This window comes from Cajanus cajan, chromosome 11 (assembly GCF_000230855.2).
Source record: "Cajanus cajan strain Asha chromosome 11, NIPB_CcT2T_4, whole genome shotgun sequence".
In the NCBI taxonomy this organism is placed as follows: domain Eukaryota; kingdom Viridiplantae; phylum Streptophyta; class Magnoliopsida; order Fabales; family Fabaceae; genus Cajanus; species Cajanus cajan.
In genome coordinates, this window is record NC_138527.1 from 41915162 (window position 1) to 41931266 (window position 16105).

Here is a 16105-nt window from a genome sequence, read left to right on the forward strand (position 1 = left end):
ATAATATAATAATATCAATAATGAATTCTTGTATCACAACTTTTTTTATAAAATATATATCTGATGAATAAAATTAAATCGTATTGCTTTGATAAAAAATATAGCTTTATAAAATATATTAACGCTGTTTTTTAGTTTTCCTCCCTCAACTTGTTTAATTTTTTAATTTATATAATTAAATTTCATTATTTTCCTCTCTTCTTCGCATCTCTTCCCTTCCTCTTTCCTCTACTTTTGGGCACTTGTTTCTCCTCCTCCTCTCCAGGCACCTCCTCCCACCCGTTTTTTCACGGTCCCCATGTGACACAAATTAGTTTCTGTAATGCAATGCAATGCAATGAAAATTAATCTTTATTATGTATTATGATACGATTTTGTCAAAGATACTCAATGGAAATTATTAAGATACTCAACTGATATTATTTTCTGTTGTGTGTTTTGACAATATCGTGTTAAGATACAACAGAAATTATATTTCATAAGAAATTAGGAAATTCTTTTTTTTTTTTTTAAATGCAGGTATAAAGATTAAAAAAAAAAGTGTCGAATTTCATAAGCCTGGTCTTTGGGCGTATCATGTAGCCCAAGAGATGAAGTGGGCTAAAATGTTTAATGAGTATTGGTAAAGTACAAGAGCATAAATTCCAACTTTGTTTTCTAGAGCCGTTTGGTTGTACTGCGTCAATGAATCGATACTCCATTACTTATATGATTTGTCTTTACGGTTTAACATTGTTTATAGCCACCTTATATATGCCGTACAAATAAGTGTATAACTTTTATGTACTATACCTTTATGAACTTATAAGCAAAGTAGCAAACAATTGGTATAACTAAATGGAGGCCATGCATATTCATGACTCTTTCTTCTATACACAGGCTAAATAATGGATTCGTGTTCTAGATTTAAGATTTATATATATTTGTTGGTTTAAATATGTTTTTAGTCTCTCAAATTTAGGGTAAATTTATTTTTGGTCTTTTAAATTTAAAATTATTATTTTTAATCCATATAATTTCAAAAAAAATTATTCTAAGAGACTATATTAGTATCTCTACTTATTAATATCTCTATTAGTGAAAATATGACATTATATCCAGTTGATATTGCATAATTGTCTTAATTAGCCACTTTCAAATACGTTATTAGTGAACTAAGAGATTAAAACAAGATTTTTGAAAATTACAGGACTAAAAATTAAATAACAATTTTAAATTTGAGGAGCTAAAAAAAAAATTTATCTTAAATTTGAGGGACTAAAAATATATTTAAGTCATATTTATTTGTATTAGGATATCTCTAATTAAAAGTTGAAGATTAATTTTTTACGAGACATAAAAGTCACTAAAATCATTTTTTTTTTCAAAAAAAAAAGTCCTAGATAACATACTTTAAAAAAAATGAGTTATCTACTATACCTTAATATATATATATATATATATATATATATATATATATATATATATATATATATATATATACTTCAATTCGATTATTTTTTTACCAAAGACTTAAAAGTGACTTCGTACTAATAATCAGGGGCAAAGGAAGGAGGAGACTTGAAGGGACATGAATTTGTAAAGTGAATTCTTTGAATATTTTTTTAAAAGTTACTAACTATTCTTAGGTGAATTCTCTGACGGACCACTTTCACAAGTGGTCCATGGGTGCATCGTCAATTTTCACCCTTAGATGTATCTAAACTAGTACACCATAATACACCTTACCACACTGGATCTAAATTTTTTATTTTTTTACTATTTTTTTTTAAAAATTACCCAAAAAAAAAAAACACGTGGCAACAGACGCAGCTGCTACTGACACTCGGAACGCGCCGTTCTGAAATCAGAACGGCCCGTTCCAAATGAACAAATAACACATAAATATTGGACCAGAACGGGCCGTTCCAGATGACAAAAAAACACATGACGAATGGAACGGAACGGCCCGTTCCAATATCAGAACGGCCCGTTCCGAATTCAAAAATGACACATCAATAATTAAATAAGAACGGGCCGTTCTGAAAATGGAACGGCCCGTTCTAACTACAAATTTGTCACACGAATTTTTTAAAGCAAAATAATATATTTTTTTCCATTCTACTAAATTACATCTACACCCTAAACCCTAAACCCAAAAAATCTTATACTAAGGTCCATAATACAAGACAAAACAATATAAACTCTTGTACTACCAAATATATAAGAAAAGTGGTCATCCACTAAGGCTCATAATACAAGACCAAACATTATAAACTCCTATACTACCAAATATATGAGAAAGGTGGTCATCAATGTAAAGTCCAAGTAAAGAGAACCTTAGGCCCACCAAACCCATTGGGCTCACTAAGCTCATAAGTAAACAAAAGTCCAAAGGCCCACAAAGCCCAAAACTAGGTCCAATAAGCTTAAAACCCAAAAAGTCTTATACTAAGGCCCATAATACAAGACCAAACATTATAAACTCCAATACTACCAAATATATGAGAAAGGTGGTCATCCATGTAAAGACCAAGTAAAGAGAACCTTAGGCCCACCAAACTCATTGGGCTCACTAAGCTCAGAAGCAGTCAAAAGCTCAAAGGCCCATGAAGCCCAAAACTAGGCCCAATAAGCTTAAAACCCAAAAAGTCTAATACTAAGGCTCATAATACAAGACCAAACATTATAAACTCCTATACTACCAAATATATGAGAAAGGTGGTCATCCATGTAAAGCCCAAGTAAAGAGAACCTTAGGCCCACCAAACTCATTGGGCTCACTAAGCTCAAAAGTAAACAAAAGCCCAAAGGCCCATAAAGCCCAAAACTAGGCCCAATAAGCTTAAAACCCAAAAAGTCTAATACTAAGGCTCATAATACAAGACCAAACATTATAAACTCCTATACTACCAAATATATGAGAAAGGTGGTCATCTATGTAAAGCCCAAGTAAAGAGAACCTTAGGCCCATCAAACCCATTGGGCTCATTAAGCTCAAAAGCAATCAAAAGTCCAAAGGCCCATGAAGCCCAAAACTAGGCCCAATAAGCTTAAAATCCAAAAAGTCTTATACTAAGACCCATAATACAAGACCAAACAATATAAACTCTTATACTACCAAATATATGAGAAAGGTGGTCATCTATGTAAAGCCCAAGTAAAGAGAACCTTAGGCCCACCAAACCCATTGGGCTCACTAGGCTCAGAAGCAGTCAAAAGCTCAAAGGCCCATGAAGCCCAAAACTAGGCCCAATAAGCTTAAAACCCAAAAAGTCTAATACTAAGGCTCATAATACAAGACCAAACATTATAAACTCCTATACTACCAAATATATGAGAAAGGTGGTCATCCATGTAAAGCCCAAGTAAAGAGAACCTTAGGCCCACCAAACTCATTGGGCTCACTAAGCTCAAAAGTAAACAAAAGCCCAAAGGCCCATAAAGCCCAAAACTAGGCCCAATAAGCTTAAAACCCAAAAAGTCTAATACTAAGGCTCATAATACAAGACCAAACATTATAAACTCCTATACTACCAAATATATGAGAAAGGTGGTCATCTATGTAAAGCCCAAATAAAGAGAACCTTAGGCCCATCAAACCCATTGGGCTCATTAAGCTCAAAAGCAATCAAAAGTCCAAAGGCCCATGAAGCCCAAAACTAGGCCCAATAAGCTTAAAATCCAAAAAGTCTTATACTAAGGCCCATAATACAAGACCAAACAATATAAACTCCTATACTACCAAATATATGAGAAAGGTGGTCATCTATGTAAAGCCCAAGTAAAGAGAACCTTAGGCCCACCAAACCCATTGGGCTCACTAAGCTCAAAAGCAATCAAAAGTCCAAAGGCCCATGAAGCCCAAAACTAGGCCCAATAAGCATAAAACCCAAAAAGTCTTATACTAAGGCCCATAATACAAGACTAAACAATATAAACTCTTATACTGCCAAATATATGAGAAAGGTGGTCATCTATGTAAAGCCCAAGTAAAGAGAACCTTAGGCCCACCAAACCCATTGGGCTCATTAAGCTCAAAAGCAATCAAAAGTCCAAAGGCCCATGAAGCCCAAAACTAGGCCCAATAAGCTTAAAATCCAAAAAGTCTTATACTAAGGCCTATAATACAAGACCAAACAATATAAACTCCTATACTACCAAATATATGAGAAAGGTGGTCATCTATGTAAAGCCCAAGTAAAGAGAACCTTAGGCCCACCAAACCCATTGGGCTCACTAAGCTCAGAAGCAGTCAAAAGCTCAAAGGCCCATGAAGCCCAAAACTAGGCCCAATAAGCTTAAAACCCAAAAAGTCTAATACTAAGGCTCATAATACAAGACCAAACATTGTAAACTCCTATACTACCAAATATATGAGAAAGGTGGTCATCCATGTAAAGCCCAAGTAAAGAGAACCTTAGGCCCACCAAACTCATTGGGCTCATTTAGCTCAAAAGTAAACAAAAGCCCAAAGGCCCATAAAGCCCAAAACTAGGCCCAATAAGCTTAAAACCCAAAAAGTCTAATACTAAGGCTCATAATACAAGACCAAACATTATAAACTCCTATACTACCAAATATATGAGAAAGGTGGTCATCTATGTAAAGCCCAAGTAAAGAGAACCTTAGGCCCACCAAACCCATTGGGCTCACTAAGCTCAAAAGCAATCAAAAGTCCAAAGGCCCATGAAGCCCAAAACTAGGCCCAATAAGCATAAAACCCAAAAAGTCTTATACTAAGGCCCATAATACAAGACCAAACAATATAAACTCCTATACTGCCAAATATATGAGAAAGGTGGTCATCTATGTAAAGCCCAAGTAAAGAGAACTTTAGGCCCACCAAACCCATTGGGCTCACTAAGCTCAAAAGCAATCAAAAGTCCAAAGGCCCATGAAGCCCAAAACTAGGCCCAATAAGCATAAAACCCAAAAAATCTTATACTAAGGCCCATAATACAAGACCAAAACAAAAGTCCAAAGGTCCATGAAGTACAAAACTAGGTTAGTGAGCCCAATGGGTTTGGTGGGCCAAAGGTTCTCTTTACTTGGGCTTTACATAGATGACCACCTTTCTCATATATTTGGCAGTATAGGAGTTTATATTGTTTGGTCTTGTATTATGGGCCTTAGTATAAGACTTTTTGGGTTTTATGCTTATTGGGCCTAGTTTTGGGCTTCATGGGCCTTTGGACTTTTGATTGCTTTTGAGCTTAGTGAGCCCAATGGGTTTGGTGGGCCTAAGGTTCTCTTTACTTGGGCTTTACATAGATGACCACCTTTCTCATATATTTGGTAGTATAGGAGTTTATATTGTTTGGTCTTGTATTATGGGCCTTAGTATAAGACTTTTTGGGTTTTAAGCTTATTGGGCCTAGTTTTGGGCTTCATGGGCCTTTGGACTTTTAATTGCTTTTGAGCTTAGTGAGCCCAATGGGTTTGATGGGCCTAAAGTTCTCTTTACTTGGATTTTACATAGATGACCACATTTCTCATATATTTGGTAGTATAGGAGTTTATATTGTTTGGTCTTGTATAGTATATGACTTTTTGGGTTTTAAGCTTATTGGACCTAGTTTTGGGCTTCATGGGCCTTTGAGCTTTTGACTGCTTCTGAGCTTAGTGAGCCCAATGAGTTTGGTGGGCCTAAGGTTCTCTTTACTTGGTCTTTAGTATAGGAGTTTATATTGTTTGGTCTTGTATTATGGACCTAAGTATAAGACTTTTTAGGTTTTAAGCTTGTTGGGCCTAGCTTTGGGCTTCATGGGCCTTTAGACTTTTGATTGCTTTTGAGCTTAGTGAGCCTAATGGGTTTGATGGACATAAGGTTCTCTTTACTTGGACTTTACATAGATGACCACCTTTCTCATATATTTGGTAATATAAGAGTTTATATTGTTTGGTCTTGTATTATGGGCCTTAGTATTGTCGCCACCGGCCCGAAACGGGCTTTCGGCATGCGCGAAGGATGGTTGGACTCTTTTATTTGTTTAAAAATATGGATTGCTAGAATGACTTATTCTCAAACTGAGACCTTGTCAAACGAGCAATTTTATTAAAAGGCTCACCAATCCATGTTAATCCCAAGCGGGACCCTCCATGGATTAGCGGTTTTCATAAAAAGGAAGGGTTCATGGAGTCGCCACCAATGTTTTACTCAAAACATTGGAAAAAGAAGTTTAAGGCAATCGATTCAAAAATCGACTTCGGCCATGACAACCAGAGTCGGGTAAGGGAGTCTGTTACGCGTGGGGAAGGTGTTAGCACCCCACAGCGCCCCTTTCGGGTTCCCTATGACAGATTATTTCTAAAAATAATAGTGCGAAATTACTAAATTACCCCTATTTATTCTAAACAATTATAACTTAACTATCTACATGATGACAGTTAAATATACACACAGAAAGCAGTAAAAGGAAGGTCTTAAGAAGAAACCTTTGAAGCGTGCTTTTATATTCAAGTAAAACTGGGAAGCTTTTTGGCGTTCCCTCGCTCTACAAGCCCGCTCGCTCCCTCCTAGAAAATTTTAACTATGGAAATCCAGAGGATTTCCCTTCGACTCAGTTCGAGACTCAAGCAAAAAGCTCAGAACTCGAGAACTTTGTCGGATCAACTCTCCGAGTGATTTCTAGGCAGAGCACTGCTCAAAAAAACCCAGAATACTCAAGAAGAGGGTTAAAACTCAGTGTAAAAGTGTAGAATGACGTCCAAATGACGTCTTATTTATAGGGAACAGGCGCAATACGGGCCCTGGAGTCAATACGGCCCGTATTGAAGTTTTGAACTACAATACGGCCGTATTGAATTCAGTACGGCCGTATTGAAGTTCAAGAAACCTCAATACGGCCGTATTGAGTTCAGTGCGGCCGTAGTGAAGTTCAGAAACTTCAATACGTCCGTATTGAGTTCAGTGCGGCCGTATTGTAGTTCAAAATGTTCAATACGGCCGTACTGAACTTTTGGGAGGCCGTATTGGGCTTCATTCCCTCCACTTCCTTATTTTGAGCTATTACAAGACCTCTAGATCTACAGAGAATCCTCCTAGGGCCTTCCATGAGTCCTTCTGGCTGACTTTCCTTCAGTCCTCAAGAGTCTTCAAGCTTTATTTCCGACCCGGACAATTTTAGGGGTCTACAGCTGCCCCCCTTTACTTAGTCGAACGGCCTTTTGGTGTACCGGCTGACAAGTAAAGGAGTTGACCCAATTGTCCGGGTGATGTGCCAACCTTCTGACTTGTAGCGTCTTCCGATGGAAAATTGTTGAGTAGCCTCTCCAGGTTGTTGCATACCTCGGCGCTTCTGACAACCTCGGTAGCTAAGTTTACCCTCTTCAGGGTCAACTTCACTCGACGCCCGAGCCGGAAGTTGAACACCAACGTGCCTCTGACGACGCTGATGGTTGAGTACTGTCTCTCCAGACCTTGAGTACCGTCTCTCCAGACTTTGAGTACCGTCTCTCCAGACCTTGAGTACCGTCTCTCCAGACTCTGAGTACTGTCTCTCCAGACTCTGAGTACCGTCTCTCCAGACTCTGAGTACCGTCTCTCCAGACTCTGAGTACCGTCTCTCCAGACTCTGAGTACCGTCTCTCCAGACTCTGAGTACCGTCTCTCCAGACTTTGCTTCGGTTGTCTCTGACGACCTAGGCAACTGAGTTTGCCCTTTCCAGGGTCTGCGTCCGTGTCTTCTGATCACTTCGGCAATGCGAGTTTACCCTCTCCAGGGATCTGAGATGATTTTTTGTCTCCACAGTCCACTATGCTGCTTCGATGGTTTTTTCTGATTTTGTGCCACTGAGGGCTGGATAACGCAGGGATCCGTCTAGGGGATGTGCAGTCATTCATAGGTTCTTGTGCCCCAACTTGCATTTGCATAGTTGGTACCCATGGGGAATTTCTGACTCCTTGGGGTGTAGACACAGATGCTCTTCTTGAATTGAGCGATGCCTTATGTTTGGCTGACGTCCTTTGACGTTGGTGGAGTATCCCGGTTATCCTTATTCGGGTGTCTCTATTTGATTTTCTGATTTTGTAGCCTCTGTGTAGGCTTTTATCCACTGGGGGATCTTGTCATTTGATTCTTGATTGACCTCTTCTGTTAGGCAAATCATCTTGATGTTTAGTGGTTGGCTGTACGCCCAAATTCCGCTTGGGGAATACTTATCGATATTTTTTATTTTTCTCCTTTTGTAGGGGTGCCTCTTGAGTAGGCGACTGGGGATTTGGGGATCTTATGTATCCCAGAGTATTATTTAGGAAGCCTCTGCAGGCTTAGCCTCACTCAGCGCTTGAGTCAGAGAGCTATCTTCCACTGAGGAAGTTTCAAGTCCTTTGACTGAATATTTTGCTTGGATGATCGCGCTTCCATTGGGGATTTTGACGATCTTGCTTTGATAGCTCTCGCTGGGGACTTGTTCCATGAGCTTAGGCTGAGGTTTCTCTGGGGAGTATTATTTCTGCAAGCCTCTCCAGGCTCAGTTATTCTGAGAGAGTATTATTTCGGCGAGCCTCTCCAGGCTCAGTTATTTTGTACAATTGGAATCTTTGCCTTTTTTTGTCGAATTTTGACTTTTTCTGTATTTTTGCCTTTTTTGTCATTTTTTGGCTTTTTCTGTATTTGATTGCTTTTTCTGTCGATTTGCGGCTTTTTTGTTGACCGCTGCCATACACAAGCAATTTTTCCTATTTTTCTGTTTTATGCAATTGCCTCATGAAGAGGTCTTTGAAAATTTCTTTGTGGCTAATACGGCCATATCCATTTCAGTACGCCCGTATTGAGTTGAAAATTTGTTCATAACCCTATTTTTAGTACGGGTGTACTGAACATGATACGGGCACATTTGTTTTTTCTGAAGTTTGATTTTTTTTTTTTTTTAATAAACAGAGAATAAGTGATCTTCCAGTACACCTATCATCTGTATGCATGTATGCGGTATGATGCACCTAATTCTATTTGATTCATTTTTCAAAAGAATTAACCGATGCGTTTCTCTGTTTGAATTTTGTCATTCCTCCAGACGGGCTGTGCGATGCCGATTTCTGTAGCCGAGGAATGATGCGTGTTATATTGAGATTTGGTGTTATCAACCAAGTGATTCTTCCCTTCCTTTAGAAGATATGTCAACCCTCCTATTGACCACTATATCTCCATGTTTCCACTAGATTATCCTAAAATCGCTTGGGACAAGAGAGAAAAGAAAGGAAAGGTATACATTTTTCGAAAGTTTGTGTTTTAGAGGGGTTTTTATTTTCATTTTGAAAAATGGTTTTTGTAAGAATGGCTGGCCAAGGTAGGCTTATTGTGTTTAGGCTTGTTTGTTTAAACATTCATGAAGTTAATCAAATCTTGTTTATTGACGTTGTGATTTTGACAACTTAGATAACTTCCCTTGAACCTTTCTTTTTGAATTCGGTTCATGGTACCATCATGGATTTCTTTCGTTTTTTTATTGTCCTTATTTTTGCCTAAAACACCCATTTGTGGAGTTTTAGCGGGCTTTTGTTTTTGTTTATTTTGCAACCCTAATTTTTGCCTAGGTCACCCTTTTGTGGGATTCCTAGCGGGTCTTTTGCTCTTATTTTTGCGCAGTCCCCTTTTTGGGTTTCCTGCCGAACTTTTTGTTTTTTAGGATTTTTGTCCTGAATGGATTTATTTTTATCCATGACGGCACTTATTGAGGCCAAGGAAAGGTGCTCCAAGTTGTCACACTCTTCCACATAAAAAAAGATGCGGGTTTATTTTTATTAAGACGATTTTAACCTCATTTATGTTTATTCAAACAGGGTTAAATAATGCGGTCTAGAATTTTATTGTAAGCAAGAAAAGAAGCAATAAGAAATAATGAAGAATGATTTTATTATAATCATAGTGGAAACATGTGCCCTATCGAGGCTCGGGGGTCGGGCTGTCCCCGAGGAGTAATCTCTAATAGTCATCAGGTTTACACATCCCTATCGGAAGGAGGAGAGCACTTGATGACGACGACCGGCCTTGATGCTTGTGAACCGGCCTTCCTAAAGATCTGGCTTAAAGAACGTCGAGAAGGATCTTGATTCCTCTTCGTTCTTTGATCTTTAACAGGGTTGTATCCTAACCCTTGTTTTCCCGGATTATCCTTGATGATGGGTAGCTCCGGAATTCCTTGGGAGTCCTTGCCAAGTCCTTGTCCCGGCAAGTATCCATTCTTGGTGAGCATATGGGCTACCTTCTTCATTTCTCGGGGAAATGTCTCAACATTGGCGATCTCCAATGCTTGGAAGGCGGTTTCTAAAGCTTCCTCTGCTGCATCCACATAAGGTATGGCAGATGGCTTGCTGATGAGTATGTCATCTTCAGCTTGTACAGTCACCAGCTTGTCATCTACTATGAACTTGACTTTCTGGTGGAGCGTAGAGGGTACAGCTTTCGCATCATGAATCCAAGGTCGGCCAAGGAGACAGCTGTATGCCGGAGTAATGTCCATCACTTGAAATTCGACGTTGAAGATAGTGGGTCCAATTTGGATTGGGAGATTGACTTCTCCCATCACTTCTCTTTTAGAACCGTCGAAAGCTCGAACGATCATGTTGCTCGGGCGCATTTGGATTCCCTTGATTGCCACTTGATCGAGCGTTCTTTTTGGCATTACGTTCAAGGAAGATCCATTATCTACCAAGACTTTAGCGATGTGATACTCCTTGCACTTTACAGAGATGTGCAAGGGCTTGTTGTGGTTCGGTCCCTCAGCGGGGATTTCTTCATCGGTGAAAGTGAGGTGATCATTAGCCGTGATGTGACTAACAATCCCCTCAAACTTGTCTTGGGAGATAGTGTGCGACACGTATGCCTCGTTCAAGACTTTCAACAGAGCTTGTCGATGCGGTTCGGAGCATAGGATCAACGACAACAGAGTAATCTTTGCTGGCGTCTTATGAAGTTGATCCACGATGGAGTACTCGCTCTGTCGGATATATTTTAACAGCTTATCTGTCTCCTCCTCGGATTCTTTGTTTTCCTCGATTTTCTCTTCTTTTTCTTTCCCTTTATTCTTGGGAGCTTTATCATGAAGATCTTCGGGAGTGTAGATCCTGCCACTCCTAGTTATGCCCCCAAGTCCAGCGATGTTAGAGATATCGCTGTCGGCAGAAGAATGGATGTCGTATATCCATGGCACAGCCTTATTTGATTCGTAGGGAAAAGGTCTTGGAGCAGTGATCCTTAACGGTGTCGGACCTTCCCCTTTACTCGTCTTGATTACCAACAACGGAGTTGATGTGCGCTCGCTTGGCGCGGTTGTTGGCTTACACTTGATAACAAATGGCGTGCGATCCATCTTGAACATACGCATCGATTAATTCTTTCTTTTTATTACTATTATTAATGAATTACTAGGAGGGATGTATGAAATGTAAACCTAGATCCCTCCATGATCCTTGATAAGAATGCATGATATGAGATGATGACGTTGAATATGCATGCATTGTGTTTATTCAACTAAGCATTATCATGTTTTTAAGATGTCCCTAAGATGATGCATGATATTGCTTGGTTTGGATAAATAACCCTTTTTTCTTTTTTTTGGGTATTTTTTTTGTATTTTTTTGGGTGAAAAGGGAATCTACCTATATGAATGTGATGAAGGTAGATGTTAACACCATGTAATGGAAGATTCTTATTTCTATTTATTCTTATTATTTAAAAAGGAATGTTGTATGTTTAAAAGGTGCAATGTATGCTCATACAATGTCACATAAAAATGCACAAACAATTCACTCATCCACGAACAGTCACGAGCGAATCACGAGGTAGGGGTATCCTGCAGAAAGGTGCATATTCAAGGTGGTTCTAACTGTTCTCACCAGTCCAAGGCCCCCAAGGTGCCCCCATTATAGGGACCCAATTCCTCTCGTCGTAAGTCGATGGAAAGCTCCAACGCACTGTCGGACTCGAGTTCATGGTTATCACCTTGAGTGATGCTTTCCGACAACGGTCTACGGGCACCTATAGACCCATTCGACAACCGGCCGTACTAACATCCACTCCCTATGGCTTACCACTCATGCCCCCGGGTATAGAGGGAACTATTGTGTGCAAAGGTTTGTGTGCAATTTATATTTCAAACAATTGCAGAAACTAAACATACAACAGTTATTAAAGCCATATAAATAAAGCATGTTATCATACAAACAAGGGGTAATAAAGTAATTTTAACTATTATTTGTTAAAAATAATCTGTCACTAAATGGGACTGACTCTCGAGGCTTCCCCAGTGAAGTCGCCATCTGTCGCCACCGGCCCGAAACGGGCTTTCGGCATGCGCGAAGGATGGTTGGACTCTTTTATTTATTTAAAAATATGGATTGCTAGAATGACTTATTCTCAAACTGAGACCTTGTCAAACGAGCAATTTTATTAAAAGGCTCACCAATCCATGTTAATCCCAAGCGGGACCCTCCATGGATTAGCGGTTTTCATAAAAAGGAAGGGTTCATGGAGTCGCCACCAATGTTTTACTCAAAACATTGGAAAAAGAAGTTTAAGGCAATCGATTCAAAAATCGACTTCGGCCATGACAACCAGAGTCGGGTAAGGGAGTCTGTTACGCGTGGGGAAGGTGTTAGCACCCCACAGCGCCCCTTTCGAGTTCCCTATGACAGATTATTTCTAAAAATAATAGTGCGAAATTACTAAATTACCCCTATTTATTCTAAACAATTATAACTTAACTATCTACATGATGACAGTTAAATATACACACAGAAAGCAGTAAAAGGAAGGTCTTAAGAAGAAACCTTTGAAGCGTGCTTTTATATTCAAGTAAAACTGGGAAGCTTTTTGGCGTTCCCTCGCTCTACAAGCCCGCTCGCTCCCTCCTAGAAAATTTTAACTATGGAAATCCGGAGGATTTCCCTTCGACTCAGTTCGAGACTCAAGCAAAAAGCTCAGAACTCGAGAACTTTGTCGGATCAACTCTCCGAGTGATTTCTAGGCAGAGCACTGCTCAAAAAAACCCAGAATACTCAAGAAGAGGGTTAAAACTCAGTGTAAAAGTGTAGAATGACGTCCAAATGACGTCTTATTTATAGGGAACAGGCGCAATACGGGCCCTGGAGTCAATACGGCCCGTATTGAAGTTTTGAACTACAATACGGCCGTATTGAATTCAGTACGGCCGTATTGAAGTTCAAGAAACCTCAATACGGCCGTATTGAGTTCAGTGCGGCCGTAGTGAAGTTCAGAAACTTCAATACGGCCGTATTGAGTTCAGTGCGGCCGTATTGTAGTTCAAAATGTTCAATACGGCCGTACTGAACTTTTGGGAGGCCGTATTGGGCTTCATTCCCTCCACTTCCTTATTTTGAGCTATTACAAGACCTCTAGACCTACAGAGAATCCTCCTAGGGCCTTCCATGAGTCCTTCTGGCTGACTTTCCTTCAGTCCTCAAGAGTCTTCAAGCTTTATTTCCGACCCGGACAATTTTAGGGGTCTACAAGTATAAGACTTTTTGGGTTTTAAGTTTATTAGACCTAGTTTTGGCCTTTATTCATAAGATGTTTGATGTCATTGAGGAAGGGGCTTCATATCTCGCTCAATTGAAAAACTATACTTAAATTTTAAATGTGATTTAGTAGAATGAAAAAAAAAACAAATATGTAGCCAGAACGGGCCGTTTCGAATTCAGAACGGCCCGTTCTGGTTTAAGTAATCATATGTTACTTTTAAATCTGGAACGGCCCGTTCTGAAATCAGAACGGCCCGTTCTAGTGTAGTTTATCACGTGTTTTTTTTTCTTCTAGAACGGCCCGTTCTGTTGCATTATTCCTGTGTTATTTTTTCATCTAGAACGGGCCGTTCTGGTTTCAGAACGGCCCGTTCTGAAAGTGACAGCTGCTGCATCCTCGTAATACGTGTTTTTTTTAGGTAATTTAAAAAAAAAAATATTTCAATAAAAAATTCAGAAATTTTATCCAGTGTGGGAAGGTGTACAATATATTTTCTCACTAAATCACAATCTCAACCATTCATTCTTTTTAATATTATATCTATGGTGATTTTAGATGCACCACCCATGGACCACTTGTCTCTCTGGACTATCAGAGACATCACCCTATTCTTAAGTTTGTTTTATAAATAAATAAATTTGATTAATTTATTCTAAGTTTTATTTATTAATTTATCTTTCATTGAACTTGTAATAAAATTTAAAGAGATAAAGATAAATTAAAAAATACTATTTAAAAATGGATAAAATTAACAATTATTTATTTAAAACGACTGGTATGTTAAATTAGAGTTTATATAAAATGGTTAACTATTTTTTTTATTTTGTAAAAGAAGTGTTTTTTTTCTTTGTTGATTAGCTTTATATGTGGTGTACACTTTAGGGTTAATGCTTATGCAACTACCAAATAGGTTAGTTCCATGTTTGTACCAAAAATGGAAGCCCAAAAGCCCCAAGTTAATGAACTTTTTGGGCAAGTAATAAGCTTGTAGGCTCATGATGAAATAGTAATCTTCTACTATTTGACAGCGACATCCACAATGTCTCTAGTTTCTATTATTTTCTATTCCACTACCAAGTGCAAGATGACTATTAACTAGGCTATGGAGAGCAATTGGTTGTTCTTTTCATGGCTACACGACCCATGCAATTATTCTTCTCATCCCACCCCCAAAAACAAAGGAATCGTGGAGAAGGGACACGATATCTTGCATAATTGCATTTGTGTTACTTACATGAACAATGGCTCTTAGATTCATTCATATGAAGTTTAAGTATGTAAATGAATTGGTCACATCCTTTGTTTTTGGTTTGATTTTAGGTCCATATGTCGCTACTTGTTTCATGACACGTGGTGAAAGGAGACATTAGAATTATGAAGCTTGCACAAAGGATGGTTCTTTAGAGAGTAATAATGATAATGTCTCTTTTGCACTATCCAATTTAAGTGGCTTGTCACCCATTGAATGCTCAAGTGTCATGCTCGTATCTCTTCTTGTGCACTATTTTTTTTTTTTTTTGGGGGTTGGAAAAGGAAAGACTCGACTTAACCCGTGTGGTTGTTGAATTTGTGGAGGAAAGGAGATTAGTGGGATACAGTTTTAACAAGGGAATAATATAATTAAAGAATGTTATGTTGTCAAAACTTTTAAGTTGTTAAATACTTATAGTAAGTTTTTTTTTTCTTTAAATGTACTTATTCCACTTGAGATGGATTATTTTTGTAAGCAAGAACTCCGAACATGTTAACTTAGTAGTGAGAATTGAAATAATATGTATAAAGTCTTAAAAGCGTGTCTCTATTGTTAATGAGAATTGTAATTCCTAAGTATATATAAAAAAAACTCTAATTATCCATTAATGCTGCATGTGTATTATTGTATTTAAGAATTCCATATACATCCTCTCAAGAAAAAAAAAATCTTTATAGAATATGTTGATAGCATTCATTCTCTATAGTGCATCTCTGCGTTGGTTTCTGAATGGACTCGTACCATATAAAAATGCTATATGAACACGACGGTAACAAAGAAAATACTGTAAAAGAAAGAAAGGCATACAAAGAAGTTTTCAAGTGGAAACGCGAGTAATCTTTTATTTAGTTTTTGACAGAGACCAGAGTGTCTAAATATAATGACAAAATTCTAGATTTCTGAAACTATAAATTCATGGTTAACATTAATTAAGTTAATTAGAACTATCTCGGGTCAGTTCATTATAAATGTTTTTTTCTCAGTAGAAATGTTTAATATGTTAAAAAGAAGGTACAAAATCTAAATGTTCCGTTAATGCGTGACCTTCGTAGTATATAAACATGGTGATATAAATTAGCTTTATTTTATAGGTAACAAATAACCTTTATGATACGATTGGTGAAACTAATATAATAAATTGAAAAATTATAGCAATGCTTAGTTAATATGAATCCGTTTATATAGTACGTACGTGCAGAATGGATGGGAAGAGTAATGGTGCGGACCAGCTTACTAGATGCTGTATATGTGTATAAGCACTCTCTATATAGGTATTATATATGATCTGTTGATCTTAAATTGAAACACAATATTTGTTTAGGGTTTAGGGTTTATAAAAGGGTATTCACTTTGTATATATTTATCGTTTATAGAAAAGTTAGTTATTATT